This window comes from Gallus gallus, chromosome 2, assembly GCF_016699485.2.
Source record: "Gallus gallus isolate bGalGal1 chromosome 2, bGalGal1.mat.broiler.GRCg7b, whole genome shotgun sequence".
Lineage (NCBI taxonomy): Eukaryota > Metazoa > Chordata > Aves > Galliformes > Phasianidae > Gallus > Gallus gallus.
Window position 1 is genome coordinate 108,437,825 of NC_052533.1, and position 27,606 is coordinate 108,465,430.

At 39.6% G+C, this 27,606-nt stretch overlaps 1 protein-coding gene across 3 annotated transcripts in view; it reads left to right on the top strand.

Annotated features, from left to right (window-relative positions):
* The first annotated feature begins 1,276 nt into the window (after positions 1–1,276).
* The window catches only part of SNTG1 (syntrophin gamma 1), a 334,747-nt gene continuing 308,417 nt past the window's right edge, over positions 1,277–27,606 (top strand). For 2 of the 3 annotated variants that reach the window (XM_025147957.3, XM_004939849.5), the window contains exon 1: positions 1,277–1,723. The gene's annotated coding sequence lies outside the window, so the exon portion shown is untranslated. The remainder of the gene's footprint in view (positions 1,724–27,606) is intronic. The other variant, XM_419197.7, reaches the window with a different exon arrangement.

Below are 27,606 nucleotides of genomic sequence, written 5' to 3' on the forward strand. Positions count from 1 at the left end.
TTTTCAATCAATTACATTTCAGTTATTTCAATTCTCAGACGTGTGTTTAAATTATCCCAGCTCTAATATATGTATTGTTGTAGTCATTTCTTTCCAGTCTTGTGAGGGGAACTGTCAGTTCACACCACTCAATCTTTCAGCAGAGCTACAATAGGGCAGATAAGCTGGTTAGCTCGTAGCTATCAAGAACTCTGTAAACATCAATCAGTATTAGGAAAGAGGAAAAATAAGGATCTGTATCTCTAGATGAGAACTGAAGTACAAATCTGTTCAATTAGGCATGAAACATATCACTGCAAATTCTCATGCATTTATCAAGTCAACACTTAACTACGTTCTTCAGAGCAACTCTATTATCTGCATGCAGCTTGCACGAGGCTTTTAAAATCCTTTTCCCCCTTAATGGCTCACTGCACTTTATTGAAGTTAATATTTATAAAAGCGATTCATCAGGAACACAAACATTTTTGTTTGCACCAGCTCTGTGGAAGAAGACCACCACAAGATTCCTAAAGGAATTACTTAGCATGCCCTCAAGCTTAAGAAACAAGCGGAGACTAAAAGGGCGAGCAGAGCAGCTGCGGGAAAACAACGCTTAAGCTCCGTTTACCCGGCTTCCAATTTTGACCACCCTCCGCTCGGCTATAGCGCAACACGTGGATGCGGATAAGGCCACGGCTGCTCTCACTACCCCGGCTGGCAGAGCCCCCCGACGGCCGCCTCAGCCCCAAGCCGGGGAGGAACAGCGCCGCGATTCCTCCCCCGCGCCCGCAGCCAGCACGGAGAGGCAGCTCCCTCGGGTTCTCTTTTTCTCTCCCGGGGTTTATTTTCCCGCTCTGTGCCGCCTCCGCACCGGGGCTGCGTTGCGCTGCGGGATGTTGTGTGCAGCAGCTGCCCCGCGTTGAGGGGTCGTGAGGCGGGGGCTGACTCCGTTGAGCGGGGATGTCGCACCCGGGCCGACCGCGACTCTGTGAGAATCGTAAACCCAGCACAACACTGAGATGGGGATCGATGTGTTTTCTCTCCGGCAAGCGGGCGCTCTGTACCCGCTCAGGAGAAACTGCACGGGAAGTTTGAAGCGGGCGGGAGGAGGACAGCATCTCCTCTCCGACCACCGCTCCCGGCTTCCACGCGTCCCGGCAGCTCCGGCTCCGCCACAGGGGCCGGCTCGGGGGAGGGCCGCGCGTCAGCAGCGGTGGGGCGGCGTCACAGAGCGCCCCGGGAGCGTCGGGCGGGGGTCCCGGGCGGGGCCGGCATCGCCGCGGCGGGCTGCGGCCGCGGTGGCGGCGGCGCGCCGCCTCGCCTGTCCTCGCCTCGCCTCGCCTGGCCGCTCGCCGCCGCGGAGGGGCGGCGCTGCCTCCCCGCACTCCCCCGCCCGGCGCCCCTGCTCCGTCTCCGGGAAGGGCGCGGGGAGCCCCTCGTTGCCCCTCGGCGCGGCGGCGGAGTTGGAGCCGGCGGCGGCAGCTCGGTGCGATGCCGTGTTAGCCCCCGAGGGAGCGCCGGAGAGAAGGGGCGCGAGTGGCCGCGGCTGCGGCTGGCACCATGGGCACCGGGCTCGGGGGCGCGGCGGACGGGCACCCTGCGCTCTCCGAGTGAGCCCGGAGATGTGCCGGCGCCCGGGGGAAATATTTTGGAAATAGCACGGAGCGGTCCGAGGAGGACGAGCGGCGGCACCCCGTTTCACCAGCTGAGAGGAGGTCGCCCGGCGGTCGTGTACAGGCAAGTAAGCGCTCCTTCTCTTTCTTTTATGTTTTATTTATTATTATTATTATTTATTTTTTTTCCCCTGGCTTTTACCTGCATCTTGAGTGACTTCTTCTTGCAGCTGTTGGTTGCCTGCGCCGGAGTTCAGTCTCCCGGCGGGTAGGTGTGGGCTGGGCTGGGCTGCAGGGGAGCGCGGTCCCGCATCCCAGCGGTACGCGCTGCGCCGCGGTACTGGGGGAGCACTGCGTGCGGGGTGCCCGCGTGCAGCTGCAACAAATGGTGACTTACAGGAATTGGTGTGAAATGCCTTTCCCTTTGTGCTGGGCTGTAAATCACTTGTAGGAGACTCTTAATTGTTTTCTGGCAGCCGCAGGCTGCGTATGAGCATTTCAGACCCTGTCAGGGATTAAGATAGTGAAGCTGGAGTTTTGATTTTGATGCCTTTAACTTTCTGGTGTCCTACCTGGGGATTTCCTCTGAGGTGCTTTTGCTGTGAGGATATGGTTTACCCGATCTTGTCTGTTTGCTTGCTTTCACCCGTGGCTACCTATTATCGTACTTGGCAATGCCATGAAACAGAAAGTTGACCGTGACATGTTCAGGACGCAGAGCATGGGCAGCAGGCAGGGGGCTTATTCTGCTCCTGGATGAACTCCACAGAAGCAGGCCCATGAGTCTATAATCTCCTGCTAAAACCTCAAAGAGCTCTGAGCAGACCTGTCACGCTGCAGAGGACGAACCCTCCTGTTCACCGTTCAACACAGATAGTGTATAATCTAACAGCCTGCATTCCGCTATCTGCAAAGCACCTGCCTCTGAAATGCAGGGGATAGAAAGATGATGCCTGTGCCAGTTTGGGAGCAGACAGAACTTCAGACTGTGTTTAATTAAGTTTGTTGGTATTGATTTCCTTAACATCTTCTTTCTGAGCCTGAAAACTACATTCCTGTACAGTGACCTTGATGTACGTTCTGTTCGAACATAGGAGCATCACAGAATAAAAGCAGTTACACAGATTTATAGTTCAGCTCTGACACTTCACTAAGAGCTCTGGCAGCGCAAGTGAACATGGTAGTTTCAGCAGAGGCACTGGGTATGGTGTGTGTACAGACTCGGGGAAATAGCTCACTCACAGGGATGAAAGTATAAGTTACAGTGTTGGAAGCTCGTGCAGAAATGTCAGCGTGTGTGAACATCTGAGGAGTTTGGGATATTTCTTTTTATAATCAGGGAGACCTCTAGCAAAAGGTGTTTGGGGGCAATCTTGGAGCTCTTCAGGTTAATGCATATCGCTTTGCTGACAGGAGCAGATCTTCTAATGTACTGCAACAGATGTTTGTACATAGATGCAAAGCTAACTGGATTAAAAGCTGTTGACTTGCCAGTATTGTGGACACGTAACTAACTCAAGTTTATAGCAGAAAGATAAAGTAAGCCTTTCCTGTAACTGTGGATGGAGCTCCCTGTGGGTAAGCAGGCAGAGGGGAATGTCATTTGTTTCAGTGCTATTTCAGGAGAGCTTTCCTGTGGTTTGTATTTCTGACTGCCTGAAGATACTGTGAAACACAATTAGAATAACTGTTGAAAGATGTTGGGACACGAATCAATCCATTACTTTAAACAGTTTCTCCGTCATATCAACAAAGTACAATTTTTAACAAAGTGCACCTCTGGTTTTGTTGTAGTAATTCCTTCCTCTGTTGCAGAGTGGCAGGCTTTCACTAGGCATGTGCAAGAGAGATCATAAAACAGTGAAGAATGCGCTGATGTGAATTAATTTGGGCTATGTACTACAGTGGCAATTTCCACAATTAATATAATTAACCGCTTATAGCCGATTCTATAAATAAATGGGTTTTAAAAATAGTGTCAGCTTTGTCACTTCTGATACAAATTAAAGAGCTCTTTTATTTTCTTTTTAGTTCTTCAAATTAATCAAACGCTATACTTACTCTTTGCCTCAAGAGGAAGAAAACATAATTTAATGATATATCATTTGGCTTTTGCAGTATCTTGTCCAATAGCTATGAGATAATCTAACGAAGGTCCTGGCCACTGAATTAAAGACTTTCTTGCTCTTGACTTTCACTTACAGAGAAATTATTGTCCTGTTACATGGCCAAAGAACCAAGTTTTCACAGAATCTAGTAGAAAAAAGAAACCTTTCTTTTTCTGTTAGGAACTTGAAAGGGGGAAGGTAGGACATGAGGTCTTTAAGGATAAAATTACAAAGCAGTGACTTCTAAGATACTGATCAAAACCCTTTATCTTCAGATATTTTCTTTATCTTTGCTTTGGAGCTTTTCCACATACTTATGCTTCAGTTTAAATTATGCGTAGTTCTTAATTTTAAAAACTAGAGAATGTTCATTGTACCATTTACTGTAAAGCTATTCAAGCATTCTCTCTAAAGTGCTGTATCACAGTTTTCTTGTACCTTTTTCAATTAGAGATTGTACATTCTTTCAATTAGAATGTACAGCACATTCAACTTTATGGCAGGCATTTTTATTTTAATACTATGCAAATATTTTTAATAGAGAAGATATTAACTTGATTCAGAGATTTCAGGTTAAGATATTACATTTCTTTTCTGATTTTTTTTTTTTTTCCTGTATTTGCTCAGATGTGCTGTTTGGCTTGTCAGGCATAACTTGCATCAACTGACAGAAAGCCCTGTAAGCAAAATTAAACATTATCAACAGTTCAGTAAGGTTTTGCTTGTCAGTCCAACCCAGATAAGTATGTTATTCCTATGATTCTTAAATCATATATTTATTTATTTATAAAATAGTCTCTTCTCAGTTCTTCACTCTGAATTTCTCAGATAAGCACAATTTCTTCATTCTTGTAACTTAGCACTGGTCCTTGTGTCTGAGCCACCATGAACACTGTCAGTATTCCTTACCAGTAGTCATTGCCAGCTTTGCTTTCATGCACTGTTAAAAAGGTAAGGAGTTGTAGCAAAAAATAAGTGTCAGATGGGTTTAACATGCAGTCCTTCATGGCCCTTCTCATGGCTGTGCTTTCAGTTCAGGTTTCCAGCAAGAGAACTGAATGTGGGTGGGTTGAATCCCAATTTAAGTCTGCTGCATCAACATGTTCCTCTGACAGTCTGCTGTGACATTGGCTCAGCATGACTACACAGCTGACCTTCTGTATTTACCTTGAGTTTTACCTGCCACAACTGGAGGAGTCCAAAAGCCTTTTTGCCATTGCGGCTAACCTGTTTTTTTCTGCATTCCTGTTGCAGATCAGAGAAAGGAGAAAAAGAGAAAGCACACATTAAGAAAAAAAGAACAGATTATACCTCAAATATACTGCTCTAATCTACACCTGGGAATGCAGTGGAGGCACTGTTAGTGAAATTTGCATATACAGTCATTTTGTAAAGGGAAACACCTGTCCATCTTCAAAGATTGATGTAGTAGGTGATGCATCTACTCATTACAAAGAAGAGGAGCTATGTAATGTGGAAGGAAAGCTTTTCTTCATTGTACGCTTCTGATATGGTTGTCACTGTCATTTGCAACTGTGAGCTTTATCTTCAGTAATTAGCTGAATCTGGCCAAAAGGGGTGGCACAGAGATGTATAATGAATCTAGAGGAGCAGGAGCTAAGGGTTGGATTTTTTCTTGAGGACTTTCTCTCTTCAATTTATTAAAGTAAATATTTTTGCTCTCAGAATGGATTTGGATGTTCCCAGGTTGGAACAAGACTTGAGGTAGAGATCATCTGTGACACTGGTCCTTGCAGGGTGTGTTTTAATGGCCACTGGAATTCCTGCGTGAGATGTGGTTGAGGTTAAGGGCTGTGAAGGAGCTTACAGTTTCAGTCACCATGTACTCAACTGATTGTTGTCAACTGATAATTCTGCAGGTAGTTATAATCTAGATCTAATCTCAAAATTACTGGATTTATTTATGTATTTTTCTTCTTTTATTTATTTATTTATTTGGTATGATGCATTTGCTACTTGCTCTGAGGTTTGAGTGTTCCTTGTCAGGTCTGATGAAAAGTAAGAATGGGAACGCTATCAGCAACATTTGTTTCTCTTTCTGTCAGAAATTAAAGGGACATTCAAATCATCCTGTACAAATGATAGGAACTTGTCCTGCCCTCTGATTCTTTCTTTAATGTAAATATTGTTTTGATATTTTTTATTGAACTTAGTGTAAAATGCTCAGTGATTTCAACAGGAATAATACCCCGTTCTTGGAACTGTTATTGTAGTTAGATATTCATCCATCATACAGTCATTAACACTTGCCTTAATATAAAAATATGGATTCTTAATTGCATAATTGTTTCTGAAATTCTTTCTGTGAAATGCTTTGCTTTTTCTAAATATATCGTCTTTCAGAATTATGTGAAATAGCTTTTTCTAGCCACCTACATGGCAAAATGTTTTGATTGACTATTTTAACAGTTGTGAATAATGAACTGTATGTTTCAGCTTCTGCTACACAAATGGACATTGATTTTCTTGGCTTGCTTTTGACCTCTAAAGAAGAAAAGCAATTAGAATTATGTTTGCATCTCTTCTCTCTCTCTTATCATTTCATATATATTATAAACAGACTTTGAGAACTGATGTACATTAATCAGATTTTTTTTTTTTGGAGTGAAAAAGGCTGTGAAAATCAATGGCCCTACTTTTGTCTTGCAGCTCTAGATTTCATCACACACAGCTGTCTGCCTGTATGCATTATCAGTTGGTATCACAGCTGAACATCCCTAAATGCGGCAGAATTCACAAACAGCTCTTTGTACACCTGTTTTATCCAGTTATTAAGTGGCAAACATTTATGAGGCAATATATGGAGGGTCGATCCATGCAGAGCACTTGTTGTCATGTAGTAAAATACACACCAGTGCATGCACAGAGCTCTTCACTGGGGATAGATTTATGAATAGCAATCAGCATCAGGCCTATGGGTTTTAAAAACTGGAGTGTCTTTATTCTATTTCTTTATTTTTCTTTTTTTATGAAACAACTTTATGAACACAGAGGGTAATATGTAATGAAAAGAACTCTTTTCAAAATCAGTGTTAGGCTTTAATAATGAAGAAAGGATTTAAAAGCAAAGTGGTACTGTAATTCCAAGAAACTGGACTGGTTAATTCACTATGAATATGGCATGATTGGCTGCTGTCAGGGGTGCAGTTAGCAGCAGGGTTACCCTGTTGGCAAACTAAACATCTCTATTAATATAAGTGCAAAAATAACTACTGCACTGCCTTTTTAACTGAAGCAATATCACAGTAAAATACAGTGAGATACATGAAATATATATATATATATATTTTTTTTTTTTCTTGAAAAAGCTTACTGGTAGACATTTCTAAGCAAAATGTATAGAAAATGTATATAGAAATATGACAGCACCTGAAGATTATCACCTTTCATTTTTTCTTTATATCACTGAAGTTAGGAAAAACATTCCTGAATAACTGAATGCACAAATACACTATGCCATTAGTCCTTCAGCTAGTTAATTCTTAAGCATCTGTAGTAAAGGCTTATAACATGCTTCTCTTCACAAGTTACTGTTTTAAGTAATTAGGAGGTTGTCTAGTCTATTTGCTTGGGAAGCCTTAATTAAGTTTATCTAAATTTCATGTTATTAATCTGTTTTATGAAGCAACTTCCATTTTTACTATATTCAATAACTTTCTCCTGAGAGGATGCTGATCTCACTGATCAGTGATTATACATTCTTTGTGTTGTATTACTATGTTCCCAACACCATTTATATAGCTGTATATATATATGTTTGCAAGGTTTTCTTGTGGTTTTTGTTTTAGTTTTTCAGGAAAAGCTTTATTTTTCTGAGACTGCATTCACTGCATCCTTTGATTAATGGAGAAATCCGGTTGTTAGTGGTGATTAGATATTTCCATTTATCATGGTGCTCATACACAACATGCTCTTTCATGTACTTCTTTTTTTTTTTTTTTTAACATCTTCATAATGCAATTACAGTATTTTTTCCTGAAATCAGAATTTCATGGTTAATGTGCTGCATTATTTATTCACCTCATATAGTACGGTTTGCATCCAGTTCATTGTTTTCTCAAGTCCAAGATTCTGTAGATTTTTGTGCTTTGCTACTGTGTATTTATGTACAACTGTTTATTAATATTTATATGTTATTCTTCATGTACTGTGTGTATACAGGATAGCTCCCAGGGCCTTTCCTCTTTGAAATCTGATTTTATTTTGGCTTTTATAATACCTCTTCACAATTAGCTGCAGTTGCCTAACCACAGCAAAGGCATGCTTCTTTTGTGGAAAAGCATTTTGGAAAATGGGAAAACAAGAAATGCTGGGGGTTGGTTCTCTTTGGGAAATTCCAAAAACATAATCCAGCATCTACACAGATTAGTTGGGATCTTCTTTCTCTTAAATTTGTACACTGTATACAGTTTTTTGTTTGTTTGTTTGTTTGTTTGTTTTTTCTCCCAGATTACTTCTCTTTTATTTTCAGGTTTCATTCTGAAATCTTCTGTCCTTCCCCACCCCTTCCGATCCCCACCACTACAAGGAAAAAATGTCTTAAGGGTATAGTTGGAATATCTTAAAAATGAGTTTTGGAAGAGGGACTATGACACTGTAGACGGTATTACATCAGACTTGCAGTATCTAAATATGCTTCCTGGTCCAGCCTTGTTCTGTTGCTGCTACATTGTCTCTAGAGAAAGCTGCTAATGTACGAAAGGTCATAATCTTAAAATAATTAATGTTCAACTATTGCTTTTACCATAAATAAGATAGGAAATTCTGTAAAGCAAAATACTAATATGGAGATTGGCAGATATGCTTAGTTGTAGAAAAGGTCTGTCAGTCAGAGATATGAATTCTACAGCGGTTGTGGATGCCCTGTCCCTGGAGGTGTTCAAGGCCGGGTTGGATGGGGCCCTGGACAGCCTGGTCTAGTAGTACATGTGGAGGTTGATGGCCCTGCCTGTGGTAGGGGGGTTGGAGATTCATGATCCTTGAGGTCCCTTCCGACCTGGGCGATTCTGTGATTCTGTATGCAGAGTCCTCAGATTCCTGATTGACAGGGATGGGGGTGATAGTAGAATTTGGGAAATGGTTTGAATATCAAAGGATCCCATCCCTGAATACTTTTTTAAAGGGAATCTGATCTTGTGAGATGGAATGGCCAATGGAGTGGGAGAACGCTCTGTTCCATAAAAGTCCATCTGGCAAAGGCCTGAATCTCCAGTCCCTTAGTGCCGGATCTGGTGCCTGAGGTGTTTGGAAGAACCTAAGGGATGTGGGTATGTCCTGGTTTCAGCTGAGACGCTGTTAAGAGCAGGCTGAAGTACTGGTTGTTTGCTGAGTGATGGGAGGGTCCAGGCTGGGCTGCCCGCTGGAACAGCCACCACCATGATGATGGGAACAGGGACGAGGTGGGGCCGGTGCAGGTGCTGGAATGAGGCTGAGTTCATTCCATGCCATGTAGCACCACGCAGAGAAGTGTGAAGCTGCAGGCAGGAAGCAATCAGACGGGGCCTGATTGCTGCTGGGGGTTCTGTGTGCTGGTCAGTGCTGTGAGTCCTTGTGGTTATGTGTTTTACTCTTGGCTTAGTAAATAGTTTTTGTCTCAACCTTCTAGTGCTATTTTGTTTCCACTTCTCTCTCCCATCCCACTTCGGGACAGTGAGTGAAAAGCCGTGTGGTGTTCAGCTGCTGATGGGTTCTTGGGGCAGCAGAGAAGTACTTCTGGGGTGAAATAGGAGCTCATACAACATTTTTTACTAGTCCTTTATTTCAGCCTCACGAATCCAGTGGTTTCAAGACCATCTGATTCTGTGGAGATAGATGTTCTGACTATAGTGATCTGGACAAGCAGCTGAGAAGCCCTTCGGTCTGTGAGAATAAGTTTGGGGAAGTTGTAGCTTGGTACAGCCCCTGCTAGGAGTGTCTTTTGATGGCCTGGTGCAGTGTTCATTTGCAGAAGTTGTTTATATTGTTAGACATTATGGAGAGACATAATGCCTGCCATTCCTAAAGAAAAAGTATAGCAGAGCAGAATCAGGTTTGTTTCCTAGTGACAAATGATAGGGAAAGTTTAAGACCTGATGTGAAGTGCTGTGTGAGAAATACCCACAAGCTCAGTGAGTGCCCTGTAGTACTGAAGGGGTAAGCTAGAGTAACTTCTTGTCATAGGAAATCGTAGTTAGGAACTTACCCTTTTATGCAGGTGAATGTATCTATATGTGGTTTCATAGGAGAATGAGGTGTGATACAGCTGCTGACGTTAGAGGTTATAGATGTTCATGCAGGGAGAAATGATTTCTTTAATGGGAATTACTCACCTTAGCTGTCCATACTATGGTGACATCAGTGGTAGAGCCAGCAGGTATTCTCCAAATTTCAATGCTAAAATCCTAAAAAAAATCAATATACTTCTTTCCCCTACTTCTTTCTTAAGGGAAATAATTCAAGTATAGCATTTCTGTACATAAACAAACTGTTTCCCAAATGCAGCAGGAGCTTTTAATGACTTCTGATGTTACAAAAGGCATTACTAATGACTAATCAGGAGGTAGAATGACAACCACTTTAAGCGTTACAATGGGCTGGTAAGCTGCCACATAGTTTTTCATTAGGAAGATTCTTCCTAATAGGATAGGAATGATAGCAGGCATTTAAGGGTACAGATAGGGAACTTTGATGCTTTTCACTATGGATTGTTTTTTTCCCCACCTTTTATTCACAGGAATCTAAAATGACAAAACACTTTCCCTATTAACTACTGCATAGTAGGACTGACCACCATGTATATGCAGCAGTAAGCCTTCTGTACAGTTCTTCAGTGGCCACAGGACTATAAGCCTGAGACTGTCAGCAACTGGGGTAGTAAATATCTAAGCCGACTGTAAGAAAGATGGAGAAAAATGCAGTGGGCGTACTGTTTCAATTCTTTATGCTGTGGTGAAGATATATATGACCCTTGAAAAGAGGAAAAGGAGAAAAGCTGAGGTTTTTATACAAAGCAGACAAAGAACTGTAAGAACAGAAGCAAGATGTTTGATGAGAGAGCTGCTGCTGGGGTTCTTGAGGGGAAAGTCATGCTTCCCATGATTGCACTTGTTCAGTAATTGAAATATGTCCTTGAAATATGGACCTGCCACTCATGTGGAGGAGGTTTGTTGGAAATGTGTTCTCTGTCCACCTGAGAAATGTCTAGGAAACTCTGTAGCTGTGTCAGTATTCTCTGAAAGTCCCATGAGTTCCCCATATTTAAAGCTGGACCTCATTTGCAGGAATTCAGTTGCATCCTTAGGCAGCTCCTGCAGGTCCATTTGAGGATGTAGTTGGTATGCTCTGATTCTTAAGGCTGTCTGAGATTGACCTCATCATGCACTAGGAGCAAAATGAAAATTTGTAAGGCCCTGAGGTTGTTTCATGGTAGGAGAGACAGAAATCATCTGGATTTCTTTTCCTTTTTGCCCTGTCCTACATGTATATCCATGTGTATCTGGCTCAAGATAGATTAGGCTTTGGGCATGTGCCTATTTTTACAATAGACTCTACAATAGTTTATTGGGACTAAGCAGAGTTAAGGATTTCATTTCACAATTCTGATTTTCTTCAAAAAAATTTTCTAGGCGCCTTCATATCTAGCATGCATGGCTGGAACAAATAGCTGGAACCACCTCTAAAGGCAACTGTAGAAGTGTGAAATTATGATTGTGGGCTTTTAAAATACTAATTCTACTTTTGACACTGTAGATGAGAAAGCTGCTTTTGTGGATCAGGTGTCAGTGTTACTCCAGTCATAAAGTGATGCACAAGATTAACATACATTCTTCATTTTATGTCAGCAGAACTATCATCTCTGGATGGTGAAAAATATTTTAGATCTTTCTACATATTTAATTTCTCTACAGGCATTTAAAGAGCAAAACAAAACAAAACAAACAAAAAAAAAAAAAACAAAAAAAACCCCTCCATACTGTATTTTAAAGTTTTGCAGTTACAACTAACTGTTATTTTCTGCAATTTTTATGGCATGTAAATAGCTGGAGATGTTACTGCAGGGAAAGCTAGTCCTTTATTTTTAAAATATGCATTTGTTGTAGTAAACTATATAAGTGTAAACCCTGTGTGCATTTGAAACTTGTGGCTTTGTCCCAAAAACCCATCTGTTTATTCATAAAAGCATTTTGTAAATTCAAGAGGAAGGTACAATAACGTAAGTAGTCTTTAACTTAAAAGATGTTTTTTATGTTATCTGTCTGGAATACAATCTTGTATTTAAAAAATATGAGAAACAATGGAAAATATGCTTTTAAATACCACAGAGAAATGTTAGTCAACAAAATTATGGTCTCTTCCACAAAGTTCTTATACACAATGCTAGGGCACTTTCAGGATGCAGAATAGGGGCAGTGTTTGATCTTTGTGCATGTTTTTGACTATGCACACAAATCTAGGGAATGCACATGCAAGATGCTGTACAGTGGGAATAACATGATATACTAATAGCACCTATCTGCGCATCCTTTGATTTAGGATGTGTGTTGCTGTAGAGTCTGCATCCAGATGATATGTCCAGGGTGATGTATTGTTTAAAATTGTAAAGGAAAGCAAAAAATCAGTGAAGAAATAACTTATAATTACTGTAGATGAATCATAGATCAGCATACTACACAGCTGTAGGCAGGGTAGGGGGATCTGCCATAGCCAGGTTCTTATTCACTAACATGCGGAAAAGACACTCCATGATGTACTGAATAAAGCTAATTTAGAAGGGACAGTTTTCATCTTATTTGTCCCACTACTATTCCTGTACCTCAGTACCTCAGGATAAATTAAAACTCTCGGCCTGCAATCTCTGGATCTAGTATTTAAATATTCGTAGTAATGCCATATGACGTTGTCTCTAGTGATATCTTTTTAGTGTAAACTGATTGTGAATAGGCAATTGACCAAATATTTGTCTTCCTATCAGCTCCAGTAACACTTTTTTCTTTTGGTGGTTTCTTATGATTCCGCTTCCCAGACTGTGAAAATTCATATTTTAGGTAAATAACGATTCTTATTTTTAGTCTCTGTATATTGCATTATTTGTGCAGTACTCTCTAGTAGAGTCAAGAAATGAAAAGAGCCAGAATTAGCTCTTATGCCTGAGTCTGGGCTCCAGGAAACAGCCTCCTTATTTGATGAAAATAAAGGTTGTTATGAGTTATTAAATATAAAGGCATTTTTAAGTGATAAACTTGTTGCTCTACATGCAGCAGATATATAAATTAAAGGATGCTGCTTCTCCTAATCAGGAGGCTCTGTAGTTGCTGTAAGGAGACTGCACGTTGCTCTGTATATACAGAAGTGGTTCTTGGGATGATCTTCATTGCAGCCTTCATGCACTTGCTTAGAAGGAGAATGCAGATGTTTTGTCAGAGCGTGGTAGGCATGACTTGTGACTGAATCAGTTCTGTCTTCCTCAGCCACTGACAGGATGTTCTTCTACAGCAAGCTCAGTCTTCATCACTCTGGGAAGTCTTTCATTTACTGATATGTATTAGGCAGTTTCTGAACTGTGTAGCGATTTATCTGGCAGTCCCTTCCATCTGAGTAGTGACCTGCTGTCTGGGGCTTTGCTGGGGAGCTCCTGTTAAAAGAAAGTAGATGATGCATATCAGAGATTTGTGTAGTGACATCCTTGTTATTTACAAAGATATGGTATTTCTTCTTAGATGTCAGTGAAAGTGCTGCAGATAGTTGCTTGTAGCAGAAACCCTCTTGCTGCGTTGCAGGGAGCATTGGGCCACGTACAGTTCTGTTTTCTCTCACAGCCATGATTGATGCAGTGTTTCTTCTTACCAGAGGGCAGTGAGGCTCTGGCACAAGCTGCCCATAGAAGCTATGGATACCCTGTCTGTGGAGGTGTTCACATCCAGGTTGGATGGGACCCTGGGCAGCCCGATCTGCTGGGTGGCAGCCCTGCCTGCAGCAGGAGGTTGGAGCTTGATGATTTGTAAGGTCTCTTCCAACTCAAGCCACTTTATGATTCTGTGATTACCTTCCTTGTTAGCTGTTGTGCTCTAACAGACCTTCAGCTCCCATGTTTGCAGTTAGTCAGCAGGAGATTCTTTCTGGCTCTCCTCTTGGATGGTGGTAGCTGCTTATAGGAGAACATGCAGTTAGTCTTGAATATTTCTGAGTTACTTTATTTTCAGCGTAAAAATCCTGTAACAGCCATGTCAGGATTATAACAGAGGTATAAAATTAATTTGAAGAGGAAATAATAAGTGCTTGAAGTGGAGAATGTTTCTTTATTGTTCACATGGAAAGCGGTGAGCACAGATGGCACATCTTTTAATGAGGTACAAGGTGCCATCATGATACAAGTGAAAGCAACTTTAGTTAAAAAGACTTGGCAACTTGTCCTTAAAACTAAAGGCGTAATGTTTGTTTCTGTGACGGGTTAAAGATGCATCTATGCAGAGAATAACTGTCTTAAATTGTATATATATTACTATTAAACTGAATTTTGGCTTTTCGTTTTTTTTTTTTTTTCTGAAAGGGATGACAACATTAATAATTTGAGTGCAGGTCTTTTTTTTTTTTTTTTTTTTTTTGAAGACGATCCTTAGTTGAAGAATAATCTTTTTTTTTTTCCAATATTTATATTATGATTTGCCTGTATGTTTCTAATGTGTGGGCATACGTGCATTTGTAATATACATCTATCTGTGTTAAATGTGTTACACTGAGTACCTTTATCAACCTAGGTAGTACTGGGATTTGGAAATTTGTACTAAACCCATTTTTGACCTCGACAATGGCCACATTACTTAAGTAGATGTTCCTGTGGCTTCTCTTAGATAATGTGCATAGTACTGTGCAAGTACTGGCATTGACTCTCAGTTGATTTTTTTTCGTGTTGTGTACTCAAGCCTGCTCACAGTCATCGCTGAGGGTCATCTTCCAGGCTTGTTATTCTGACGACATTAAGTCTGTTCTCATGCCTCTTGAGGTTCTTCCTCACATCAAGTTGAAGCACTCTATTTTCAGTGGTTTTGCTTAGTAAAGCTGTTTATTAGGTTCTGTATTTAGCAGCTTACTGAGATTTTCATTGCTGCCATCCATCCACTACCATCTTAGTTGCCTCTTCTTCCCTTGAAATTTCTGTAAAATGTATTTTTGTCTCAAATGAAAGTAAAAATGTCCTACTTAAAACTTGCTTGTCTACTTTTATAACCTTCAATTGTCGACTAACTTAACTTTCGTCTGGAGCTGATTTCTAGACTAAATGAGAAATTTTGTTCAGTGGTTCATTTTGAATAGTTTTATATAACTCACTGAGATCTCAACATCTCATTTTTGAGTGACTGAAATTTTGTTCCTTGTTTTTCTCCTTTTACTGCAATGATAGAATCTACCTAACATATGCTCTTTAGTATTAAAACATCCTATCATACACCGTGAAAATAATCTTTCTTGTTTTAATAGCGACTCTTGCCTGTTTAATTTATAGTTAATACCCATTCATTTAGTGAAATTCTGGAGGCTGCTTGAAGTGAATATATCTAGATGTCTGCCTTGAGGCAGTACATAACAGACAAGGACAGATTACCTAGAAATTTACTTCCAGCTTAAGACTTCCTTGTTTTCGTTTATGGATGACTCTTCAGCATTTGATGGCAGTCGTGACAGTGGTTAATGCTAAATTTCTTGGAATTAAACCCACTTCCAGTTGTTCAGCAACAGGAAATTGAGTCTAGTTTTAAAATACAGCAAAAGGGCTTAAAAACAAACTGTTTGAACAACAAAAAATTACACACACCTGTTTGACTGCTATATTTGTTATTTGTTATAGTAAATTAAAAAATAAGCAGTGAAGGAGTGAAGGGAAACGTTACTCTTGTATCAAGACAGCAAAGATGTAGAGTGCGGGGAGACCTGAAAAGGAGATGTTGATCCTAGTGTGTTCTGCATCAGTTCCTACCCAGGTAAAACTTGGTTGCCCTGAAATAACATATGAAATGAACGTACTGCTACAAGGAAGGAGTGATGAAAGCTTTTTAACTGAAGAGAACCTAGGCTTAGAGGTAGTGTGTAGGAACTGTTGAATCACAGACTGAACCTCTGATTGATCAGCTGAGGTGAGCACTGAGTCAGCTGCAGGAGCACAGGTAAAGGCAATTCAGCTGTGTGACCAGAAGGGGTGGAGCCTGGCTGCACCTCTCCTGGACCCCATTTAAGGGCTGACTGCCACTGGGGAAAGTTCTTTCTGGAGATCACTCCTCTTGGAGTTTTTCTTGTGAGCCTACAACATAGGTGAGCCTTTTCCATTTGTTTCCAATTATCTTTTTCTAACATGATAATCTTTCTAGCTTTATGATCTGCGGATACCGATCTGACCACACCACTCTGTATATTTGTTGACTATACAGGTGGGTTAGTGAGTGGGGTTTTGGGGCTAATTAGGAGCTATGTGAATAACTAATAGCAAAATTGGCCTGTTATGATTTTTGAGTGAATTGTCTTATCTATAATTTTCTGATATTTTTACTCCAAACTAGTCTGTGTAATATTTTTTGTTACTGAAGTTTCAGCAAGTTTGAAAACTGTAAGTTGTTTTAAATTAAAACCTTGATATTTCAGTTTTGCAATATAAAGTCTATTGAGTGGAGTAATATCTCAACAGGAAACAAACTTCTGAGTAAGATTTGCTGTGATCACTGCCTATGCTTGAGCAAGCTGCTTACATTTCTTTTGGTACATTTATCCTGTTTACCTTAAATTCATACTCTGTGAGTGCGTGGGTTAGTACTTGGAGATTTCATTAATAAATGGTTATGTAAAGGGTTATTTCAATCAGTTAAGAGATAGCAGAGGTGTGTAATGTGTTAAGTATTGACTTACACAGATTTTGGGTTTCAGTGTTTTGTGTGATCTCGTAGCAGATTTCTGTATACTTAATGTACTTTTGCTGATGTATCTTTTGGAAGAACATTATCTGAACCTGTGAAATTGAGTTGTTGTAGGTGCACTTAAAATGAGCTTGTCTAAAACTACTCTTGACATAAATTTAATTTGATACTAAGTCATCCTTGTTCATTTTCCAGTCCCTGTCTTAATTGGTTCTTGGTAAGGAAGAATGTTTGGAGGTCTTAGAATTCATTTACTATAATAAGCAATTTAAGGAATCTCTTCAATCTTATTGTCTGTCAGTAGAGCCTCAACTGCTAAGTAACTTTATTATTTTTCTGTTACAGTACTGTAAAAAGAAAAGGTGGACTTCTTTATTTAGAGAGCTTTAAATTCCCCAAATAAATTATAATTTGTGTTTAAACATTTGAAATAGTAAACTCTGTTTCTTTATGCACTGTGAGAGTTGTGACTTATTTTTTTTCATGTTATGTTGCAAATGGACATGAGATGTCACATTTTTTCCTGTTGTAGAAAAGAATTAAAACTGAAGTATTAGAGGAATTTGAGTAGAAACGAAGAGAGAGTCTAGTGTGAAGCCAGCCAGCAGTGCTGTAAAATGTGCTGTTAACACTGGCTTCAGCCTCATTGCAGCCAGACTTGTGCACGCACAGGCCTCTGGCTTCATTGTTGGCCAACACAGACTTCCAGATCATGCACCCTCATGCAGTGTCAACTACTGAATTCCTGCCTTACTGGTAATTACAGCTTGAGGTGGAATGTATTTTTCTTTTCTCTGCTGATGCGCAGTGTTTTGAGGGATTGCTACTAGTTTACGGAAATGAAATCATTGCTTAGGAGAATCAGATGCTTTGATAACAACCAGAATGAAGCTAGGATGATTACACCATCTCACTAAGTATTCATGTTTTGGTAAGGCTTCTAATGTACTGGGCATGTATGTGTAGAAGTCAGTGACACTGTATAAGTAATGCTGTAGTAGCAGCATAGGAGTCATCCCCTTAAAACAGGGATAGGAGCTGGCAGTTGTGATCCTGTTGACTGGTTCTGCAGTGGAAACCAGCCAGCAAGTGCATTAGTCACTGATGTGAGATATTAAACAACTTACAACTTACCATTTGCCATCCTTGCCTACAGTGTCTGCCAAGGTTTTAGCACCGTTGCTTCTCTCTTCCACAGTGGATTTGTTATCCTGAGTTTATGACCGTAGTTGATATTCACACTGCCTCACCTTTAGGTATGTACTCCGGTTATTAAAAAGTTACTGTTTCAGTACAGTATGATGGCATAGCACTGTGAATTGTGTGATGTTTTCTATTTAAATGGGGTAATCCATGTTGGTCTTGCCTGTATTACATTTAGGTAAGTAGCTCTGTGGTCCCATCACTGTATCTCAGTTCTTCCACAGCAGTTAATTATTCCACAAGCAGTGTTTTCATTTGTCTTCACTTTATTTTGAGGGGGTAGGTTATTATGTATCAAGAACAAAAGCTCACATCTCTGGTGGATGAACTAATCACCAATAGGATTAGCAATGGATTCTGTATTTTAGCTAGCTATGTGTTTGCATAAAACCTTGAAGTACTTTTATTGCCTGTATTGCCAATTTTGCTGAAGCTGAATACTGGGAAGAGACGGCAGACTAATGACTGTTTTTGGAGTTGTTTAGTGGTGTAGGTATGTTCTCAGACTTGACCTTTGTGTGGGCGTATATGGGCAGCACAAAAACAAACTTCATTTTCAAAGGCAATCAAATTAAGAAATAGAGATGAATACACTGTCTTTCTTTTGTTACTATCTGGAATTTTTATGCTATGTTGTATTTCATAGAATAAAACAGTTGTGTATTTATAGAAAATGTATTATGGGTCCTAGTTAAAGCTTTGTGTCCAAATTGGTAATTGTGATACAATTGGGAAAGCATTTTATTAGTATAGTTGGGGATATGAGATGCAAGCTTCCATTAATTTAGCTGATTGCTTTTTAAGTTATGGCTGGGAGTCTAGGGAAATTATTCTAGCATTCAGTAAATGGGCTAAGAGGTGCTGTGATCGGTGGCAGTAGGCATTTTGCAAAGAAAGTGGTTGGATAAAAGGCTAAAAACCTTTTGCCACATAATTCTGGGCTCCATAGCTCATTATCATGCCATTAAAAAGATTAAAGCAGTAGAAGCTTTAAATTAGACCTGTCCAACAAAACATTGAAAGGCACAGGAGAGTCTTAAAACTGATATAAATACTCGGTGATAAACTTCCAGAACCCCTATTTGTGATTAAAATTATAACCTTTGTTACATTCTACCTTCCTCTGATTGACATGGTTCTCTCCCATGCCAGATTTCCACTTTGTAAGAATACCTAGCATTTTTCACTTTCACAGAGAGAAAGCTCACTTTATACTGTTTCATTCTTGAGTTAGTGGTATGCAGAGTTGTGTAGTGGAATTTTTTGCTTACTGATAAGAAATAGAAATTTTTGCACTTTGAGCTTTACTGTTTTCTTGTGGTGCCTGAGCCACTATAGAGAACTTCAGGCAAAATGAAGTTTATTGGTCCTATTTTTGGGGGGACAGATTGTTCCTAGAGTTACTGAGATCCTCTGGTATTCATGCAGTGCTCTTGAAAATTAAATGTAGGAATCAGACTTGATTTGCATTTTTAAACACTATTAAACAATTTACCATTGAGCTAAGGGAAAGACTTTTCTCTGATGGCAAAAATGGTGCATTTTGTAAATTGGCTTTGTGCTCTCTATTGCTTTCTATGCGAATGGAAGAGGTAAACTGTTCTTGTCTGGGTGAATGTAAATCTACTGCAAATATTAAAATTTCACTGTGATAAATACTAGTAGAATTGTGTTACTCTTAGAACAATTGTGCCCACATGTTATGTATTCCTGGAAAGCTGAGACCCTTGTAGAGCATCAGATTGGGAACACTGCAAAATGTTTGCACAGGAATATTTGGAAGTACAAAACCAGAAGTATTAGTTTGGTCTGTGCTTTGGAGGGTTTTCTTAAACCTTGCAAAGAAGGGAAACACCAAAATATAACTTTCCTTGGTTTTTTTGAATGCTGTGTAAGAATTGAACATGTGTTGCAGAAAACGTGAAGTTTGAGGAGTATAATTTCATGCAATCTTTTCATACATTTAATATATACTGCTAATCTTATGGGCTAATTCTAAACAAAAAAGCAATCAGTGCTCAGACAATCCAGGCACACCCACATCATTAAAAAGAAAGCCAACAGATCTTGCTCTTAGCAAGAAGACTTTTAAAACATGCAGTACTAAAACATATTGGTGGATTTACATTCCTTTTTTTTGTCTTCACATATGAGTAACCTGTTTTGCTGAATATATAATTTCACTTTCCTGCGTTTTCTTCTTTTAGTACACTTGGTGTACTTCATACACAAGTAGAAAATAATTTTGTTTTATCTGGTGGCAGCAACCAAGCAAGTAAGTTAGAATTGCTATTATATGCTAAAGTAACTTTCATTTACTAAAGGATTACAAATCATTTCTTGAGACTTGAGAAACAAATCAGACAAGTTTATATTGCCAGTGAAAATATTGAGCTGTGTGTGTCTAATAAATGTATAGCTCACCGAAGAAAGATAAGCTAAGTTCATTGGGTCTGAAGCCAAGAGGAATGCTACAGGGAATGCATAATATGCTGTGATATCTTTTCCCATGGTAGCTTTATGAATAAGAGGGTAGAACATATTAGCAATTATGCCGATGGCTAGGACTAGATTGAATTATTATAACTGCATTAACTGTACTAAGAGTTGTATCCTTTTCCTTTTCCTTGCAGTTATTAGGAAATTATTTTCTTTCAAAGGAAAACAAAGCAAGCATGTTGTTCTGTCTTAACTATAATGAGCATTAATTTGTTGATGTGGGCAATTATCTTTTTGGGAAAAATTGATTCATTCAGTAAAACCTAGCCTGGGGCATAAAACAAATGAAATGTAAGGATCAGGCTGAGAAATGATGACATTGGTGATTTTTAAGCATCTGTGCAAAAATAGATTAAGGTTGATCAAAACCCTTGTAGTTGTTTCTTCTCCTCCAGTGAAGGAATTTACAAGGATTCCTCTTGTGAGTTCCTGAGCGTTAATTAATGTAGAAAACAATGCTTCTTAGTGGCATGAAACTATTCAACTGGAATAGTAATATTTAGCCCTCCTCTGCAGATGTTGTTCTGGGCATATGATGCCAGGTGTGCTGCTCTGTGCTGTGGACCATTACAAACAACACTAGAACAATTTGAATTACACCCAAGGTCAAGGAATTTGTAGTCCATGTTATCCCTACCATCCATTTCCACATAGTGATTGATAAAGCATATTCTTGATAGATATCATGACAGAAGAGGTTGATTAGGCTTCTGTAATTGAGGAATGAAGTCTTCACCACAAAAATGTCACCTGAAGCACTAGAGCAAGAAGTGAGGATGAGCTGAATTTGCTTTTAGAGTGGAAATGACAGTCCCGCAGTCAGTGCTAAACTGTTCAAGGGTTCTTGCTTCTGACCATTACGTTAAGAAGTGGCATCTTATGCGAGCATGCAATTATTTCTAAACAGTTTCAGATGTCCTGAAGTACTTGCATTATAATTAACCAAATCTTTTTTTCTTTGTTTTAAAGAACATAAAAGGCTACTTTGACTATGGAATTATCATTTTTTGAGTCTCACAGTTATTCCCTAGTTGGGATAATGTTATTATCAGTGCCTAGTTTATATATATTTGTCTTTATGTACGCTTAGTTTTTATAAATATTTTACCTCCATACTTCACTTAATTTTGCATGCTGTCAAAATAATTCACCCTCTTTTTTTTCCCCTTTTTCCTCTTCCGTAGTTAATTTTTCCTTTTTTTCTTTGGTGTTCCCGTTGTCCTAGGTTTTATTTAACGTGCTTTTACTTCCTGTGCCCAATTCTTTTAACTTAAGATTTTCTCTTCATCCCTTTTTCCTTTTTCCCCCTTTGAGCAGTGGCAGTTGTGGAAGTGATCATGGCTGCAGAATGATTCTTTGTACGTCAGCAAATGGCAGTGTTTCAAGTGTTATTCTCACAGATGTAGCTGTGAAACAGTGAGCAATGAAACTCGCTGAAGAGGCTTCATCTCATCAAAGAATGTTAAGCAGCTCTTTTTGGCTTGATCACAGTGAAAAATGGAGCAAATCAACCAGTAAAATTTTATGTTTAGTAGGAACTATGAATATGGGTAAAAGGAAAAAGGGAGTGAACAAGCATGAAAGGTTTCATCGTTGACAGAGCAGCTTTATCTTAGTTCCAGTTTCTGCTCATGTGTTATGAGCCTCTGTTCATCTTTAGGAAGCAGGCGGGCTAGGATGCTTTTGGCACGCTGAGAAAATATCGCCATCCAGGAAAATCATTCTTTTATTTTCTGCAGTCTTGCTAAGCTCTTCTGTGCTTTTGTTATCGCAGAGATGGACTTTGTTTCATCTCAAGAGCCATGAGTCTGGAAGAGAAGGATCTTAATGCAACTTGAAGCATGTTATAGAAGAAGGCTTCCTTGCCATAGCTAGACCAGATGATCTTCTCTTAGAGATTATCTACTCTGATCAGCATGAAATCTCTGATAATGTTCTTATAAAGTTATAAAAAAAATTGTTTTTATTTTTATGTTCTTGTTATGTCCCTAGGAAGGACTTCAATCCTGCTTGTTGTGACTTGGCTTAATTATAATAGTATATTTTGACTGATTTGACATTGATAAATAATTGTGAAGAAGCAGAGCAAGTATGAAGTGTCTTGTGAGAAAATAGGACGTACAGCTGACATAAAGACAGTACTTTTGATAAAAGCTGGTGTATAGAGGAGGTGGTGGCTATGTTGGCCTGATTTGGCAGGTGCCAGGAGCTGAGGTGTCAAGGGAACAGTGTGTGCTGCTGCCATCCTTCACCCTGCTTGCCATGCTGTTTGAGCCAGAGGGCCCTGGGCTGGTGGGAACCATGCTGGGGGTGCTGTAGGTGCAAGATCTGCTTGTGCCTGTGGTGGCTCTGACTTTGGTGCCACCCACTGGGCCCATCTGGCTCAAGGGAAGCACCAAGACACAAAGCTCTTCTTGGCATCTACCTAGCTTCTCTCCTTGCTGAGGCGATGGCTACACATAAGGTCTGCATACATCTTGCTACTGAAGTGATTGTGCTAGACTATAAATCAGTGGTCTAGCTTTTTTTTGCAGTACGTAATGTTATCTACAACTCATAATTATTCTCTTTTGTACTCTTATCTTTGTATTTCCTGATTGTACTGTGAGTGGTTGTTCTACAACTTGCTGACTCTAAAATGAAGATGATGAATTGTTTAATGTCTTTTTTTTTGTGTGTATTGCATGGCATTCTGTTCTTCTAAATAATTTATTCACAGAGAAATTGCAGTGAAAGCATGACTCTGGTTTCTTTGAAGTGTTCATCTTGACATTTTTCCATCTTTCACAAAATGTTTATCCTGTGTCCAAACTCAAAAATGAACCAAGACAGTTTTTTGATAATGCATCATTGGGTTCATACGACTTTGAGATATACCTAAGTAAAAAGAGACTTGAATCCCATCTTTTCAAACTTGTATCACCTGAGATGAAATGTTAGGATTCTTTCCATTCTGGAGACAGCATGAAAGAGATGGAGCACAGAGTAGATGGGGGGGTGGGGAGGGTCAGTGCTGAAGCTGTCTGGAGACTCTGTATGTTACAAAGACTGCAAAGTGTAACCTCTTTCATATTTGTCCCTGTTACTTCAACTCTTAGTTGGAATTCTGCACAGATGATTTTAAATATTTTTGTGAATCTTTATCAGTAGTTATTTTGAACATATCAACAGGCATTTTGATTTCTGCAAAGTAATATGAAAATAGTAAATTGTGATTTCTTGGAAAGATGCTTTGGGATAATCAATTTATTTCCATGTTGGAAATGCACACTGAGTTATCAGAATAGCAAGCTATCCTGCTAACCACTGTTGCACTGTTCTCTCATTATATACAGTACACATCACTTACAGTTGCTGTTAGTTTTTTTTAACCAGACTCCTAAACTGAATTTCCAGTCTATAGTTTGGCTTCATCAAAATCACTGCCTTCTCTGAATTTTGGAATTAAAGAAAGAATGCAAACTTATTCTGCATGTAATTCACACTTGCTAAAGTATATATTTTAACGTTATGTTCATTAAGCTAATGCAAAATGTTGCATTAGCAGTAAATGTTGAGGCACATGCAAAACAACTCTAAGGTGCTTTGTGTCTATGTGGAAATGCAGGTAATAACATTAGCATTAAGGTAGGTTTTAAACTAGTACAGCCATGATGTCTGGTTGTTTGTGGTTCTTAACTGCTTTGCTGTTGAGGTGTTTATGCTTTTGCGGAAAAACCCACTTTGCGGTGAAGATTTGCCTCAGTAGTCAGCATATGTATGGTAAATAGTTTCTTTCCCACAGTAGCTGATGGATGAATGCATAAGTTAAATAAGCTTACACTCCATACCTTCAGCCTGAAATTCCTAAACTATATGGACTATGTAACCAGGTGTGGGTGTATTACAAGGTCATGAATCATCTTATTACTGATCGGCCCAGAGGTGATCTTTTGAATCAGAACACCAAGCATCAGGTAGGAAGGCTGAATGATACCATCACTTTTTCTTGCATGCACCCAGCAAATACAGAGCAAGACTTGCCCGTTTTCCACTGCTACACTTCAATGTCTTGCTGGCATCTTGTCTTTAGTCTTTCTTTCCCTTCTCCTGCTTTTCTTCCCTTAACCTTTTACTCTACTTGCACAGTACAGAAGCAGTTTGGATTTCTGAATGCACTGCTCAGCCAGCGGCACAATGAATACATTCTTAGAAAATGTGCCCGAGGCCTGTCCTTTATGCCAGAGGGTTTTTTGATGTGTCATTTTTTTGTCTAGCATAGTAGTAGGTAAGGGAAAGCACCTTCAGTTTTAAACTTTCCGTTTTTAAAAATAGAAACCATTTTAGTTGTAACAATAACCAAATAGAACATAAGGTAACATTTACAACTTCCTGAAACTCAGATACCTTCAGGAATGAAGCGAGATGTTGAAATTATTTTTCCTGCATGTATGTTTTGGTGTATCAAGACACTTGTTTCTCAGAACATCACTGCACCTTGGCACTCTTGCACCTTTCTTATTTCCATTTATCCCTCATTCTAAATTGGTATGTATATCTGGCTGCCCAAAGTTTTCCACGACTATAGGCACCTGTCAGTTCTCCTGTGTGTACCTTGTCACAGGTTGCCCCCTGCTTTCTCTGTAGAGAAGCCACTGAGTTCTGTATTTCAGATAGAATTCTTTCTTCTGTGTGTGGTCTCTTAGTGGTTGCTCACTGAAGCAGGTCTCCAAACCTGTCTGCTTACAAGATGTGTTCCTCAAACATTTGGTGGTAGTGTTGTAAAGAAGGAAATGCCAAGGGTAATGTTGGAAGAGGTGTAACAGCTGTCAATGAAGTGACTTTCCAGAAATCCTGCCAATATTAACAATCTGAGCTCTTCATTAATCTCAATTCTTTTGAACAATTAAGATTCATTCTGAAAAAGCAAAACAAAATCCTCAAACCTTATACCATTCCATCTTCATCTTTCTGTTCTAGATGATTTAATTTTTAATTTATCTCCAGATCCCAGGATTTTCTTTTTGGGAAAGATAGATTTTTTTTTTACACTTTACAGATAGGATTGTTCAATTGCCTCTTTCTGTTTCTGCTTATAACCAATTATGAATTTCCTTTTTTGTTCATATACACATGCACAGCACATATGAGCATGGTTTGTGGTATGGACAGAACCTTGGTTTGTCTGTAGATGCTCATGGAGCAAAACAGCATTTCTGGCATCTAGGGGACTTGCAAGACCCCATTAACAGTCACCATGAGACATGGATTCTCGGTGCACAGGAGTCACGTCAATTTCTTGCTGAAATCACTACTAGATTTCACTTTCCAAATGTCTCTCTAAGTTGTACTGTAGTATGCCTGCAGTACATGGAGTGTTATGTTTAGTTTTGAAGCTGTACATTGATTGATAATAATTTATATTGTATACTTTTCTTGTTTCCAGCAGTTCCCATGGGAAAAGAGTAGGATGTGACTGATTTAGACATTCATTGTTTTTCTGAATTCATCTGAATATAGCACCACCCATACACATATATCTTCTACTTTTCATCACGGTAATATGTTCCAAAATATTAAATAGGAAAGTCTTTCACACTCATTTCATTAAGGGTGTACATATACAGAACCTTAAAATGATTTTGTTTTTGCTGAAATTTAATCAGATATATTGCATAATCAGAACATTAGCTTCCTTTATTTTTCATTATTTTTCCTCATTTTTTGAAAAGATTATAATTTTTAAGCTGCTATACTTGTAATTTGGGTAATATTTAGCTCTGTTCATGGCAGTGATTATTTTTACCTCACTCCTGTCTTTCTGTTGTTATTGATAGAGATTTTCATGTTTCTCCAACCATGAAATATATATATTAGCACTGTTTCTGACACTTGTGAATTTGGTTTCATGTTTTTGGCTGGCAGGAAAAGCAGATAAATATGATGGTTCTTGTTTACATACCTCTCTCAGAATCTCTTAGGAAGAAAAGTGTCATGAATCATAAGTTTTGGCTACCTTCCTTGTGTTACTATTTGTCAGAAATAAGGATGTGTGATTTCCCTTTCATTTCTAGATTGATATTTAGTGTACACTTGCCTTCATGCCCCAAGTACTTGAGTTATCTATTCTCATTCGTTGTATAAAAAAAAGTTGGGTTAAGTGAGAATTGGGTTATCAGGTTTTTTTTTGTTTTAGTTATTCTTTTTCTTTCCATTTTAAATGAATAGATAGTGAGATTGCTAGTACTGAAGTATTGAATCACAGAATTGCAGAGGTGGGAAGGAACCTCGAGATCGAGTCCAACCCCCTGCTAAAGCAGATATCCTGCAATAGGTCACACAGGTAGGCATCCAACCAGATCTTGAATCTCTCCACAGAAGGAGACTGTACAACCTCTCTGTGCAACCTGCTCCAGCACTCTGTCACCCTTAACCATAAGGAAGTTCTCCTGTAGGGTAGTACGGAACTTCTTATATTCAGATTTTAGCCCATTACTCCTTGCCCTGTTGCTATGCACCACCAAGAAGAGCCTGGCCTCATCCATTTGCCTTCCACCTCCCTTGAGATGCTTGTAAATGTTAATCAAATCCCCCCCCTCATTCTTCTTTACCCCAGGCTGAACAGACCTGGGTTACTCAGCCTTTCCTTATATGGGAAATATTCCAGACCCTTAAACATCCTTGTGGCCATCCACTGGACTCCTTTTAGGAGATTCCTGTCTTTTGTGAATGTGGGAACCTGGAACTGGACACAGTATTCCAATTGTGGCCTTAGCAGGGCAGAATAGAGGGTCCCTAGGCATGCTGTTCATGTTTTTTTTTTAATGTACCCCAGGATACCATTGGTCATCTTGGCCACAGAGGCACACTACTTGCTTATGACCAACCTGTTGTCTAACAGGACCCCCAGGTCCTTCTCTGCAGAGCTCCTCTCCAGCAGGTCATCCCCTAACCTGTACTGATGTATGCTGTTATTCCTCCCCAGGTGCAAGACTCTACATTTGCTCTTGTAAGAACCTCATTAGGTTCCTCCCTGCCCAACTCTCCAATCTGTCCAGGACTTATTAAAATGTAACACAGCATTCAGGTGTGTCAGCCAATCCTCCCAGCTTTGTATCACCAGCAAATTTGTTGAGGGTGGACTCTACCCCTTCATCCAGGTCATGGATGAAAATGTTGAACTAGACTGGACCCAACACCAACTCACGAGAAACACCACTAGTTGCTGGCCTCCAACCAGAGCTTGTGCCACTGATTTCCACTCTCTGAGCTCTGCCAGTCAGCCAGTTCTCAATCCACCTTACCATCCATTCATCTATCCCA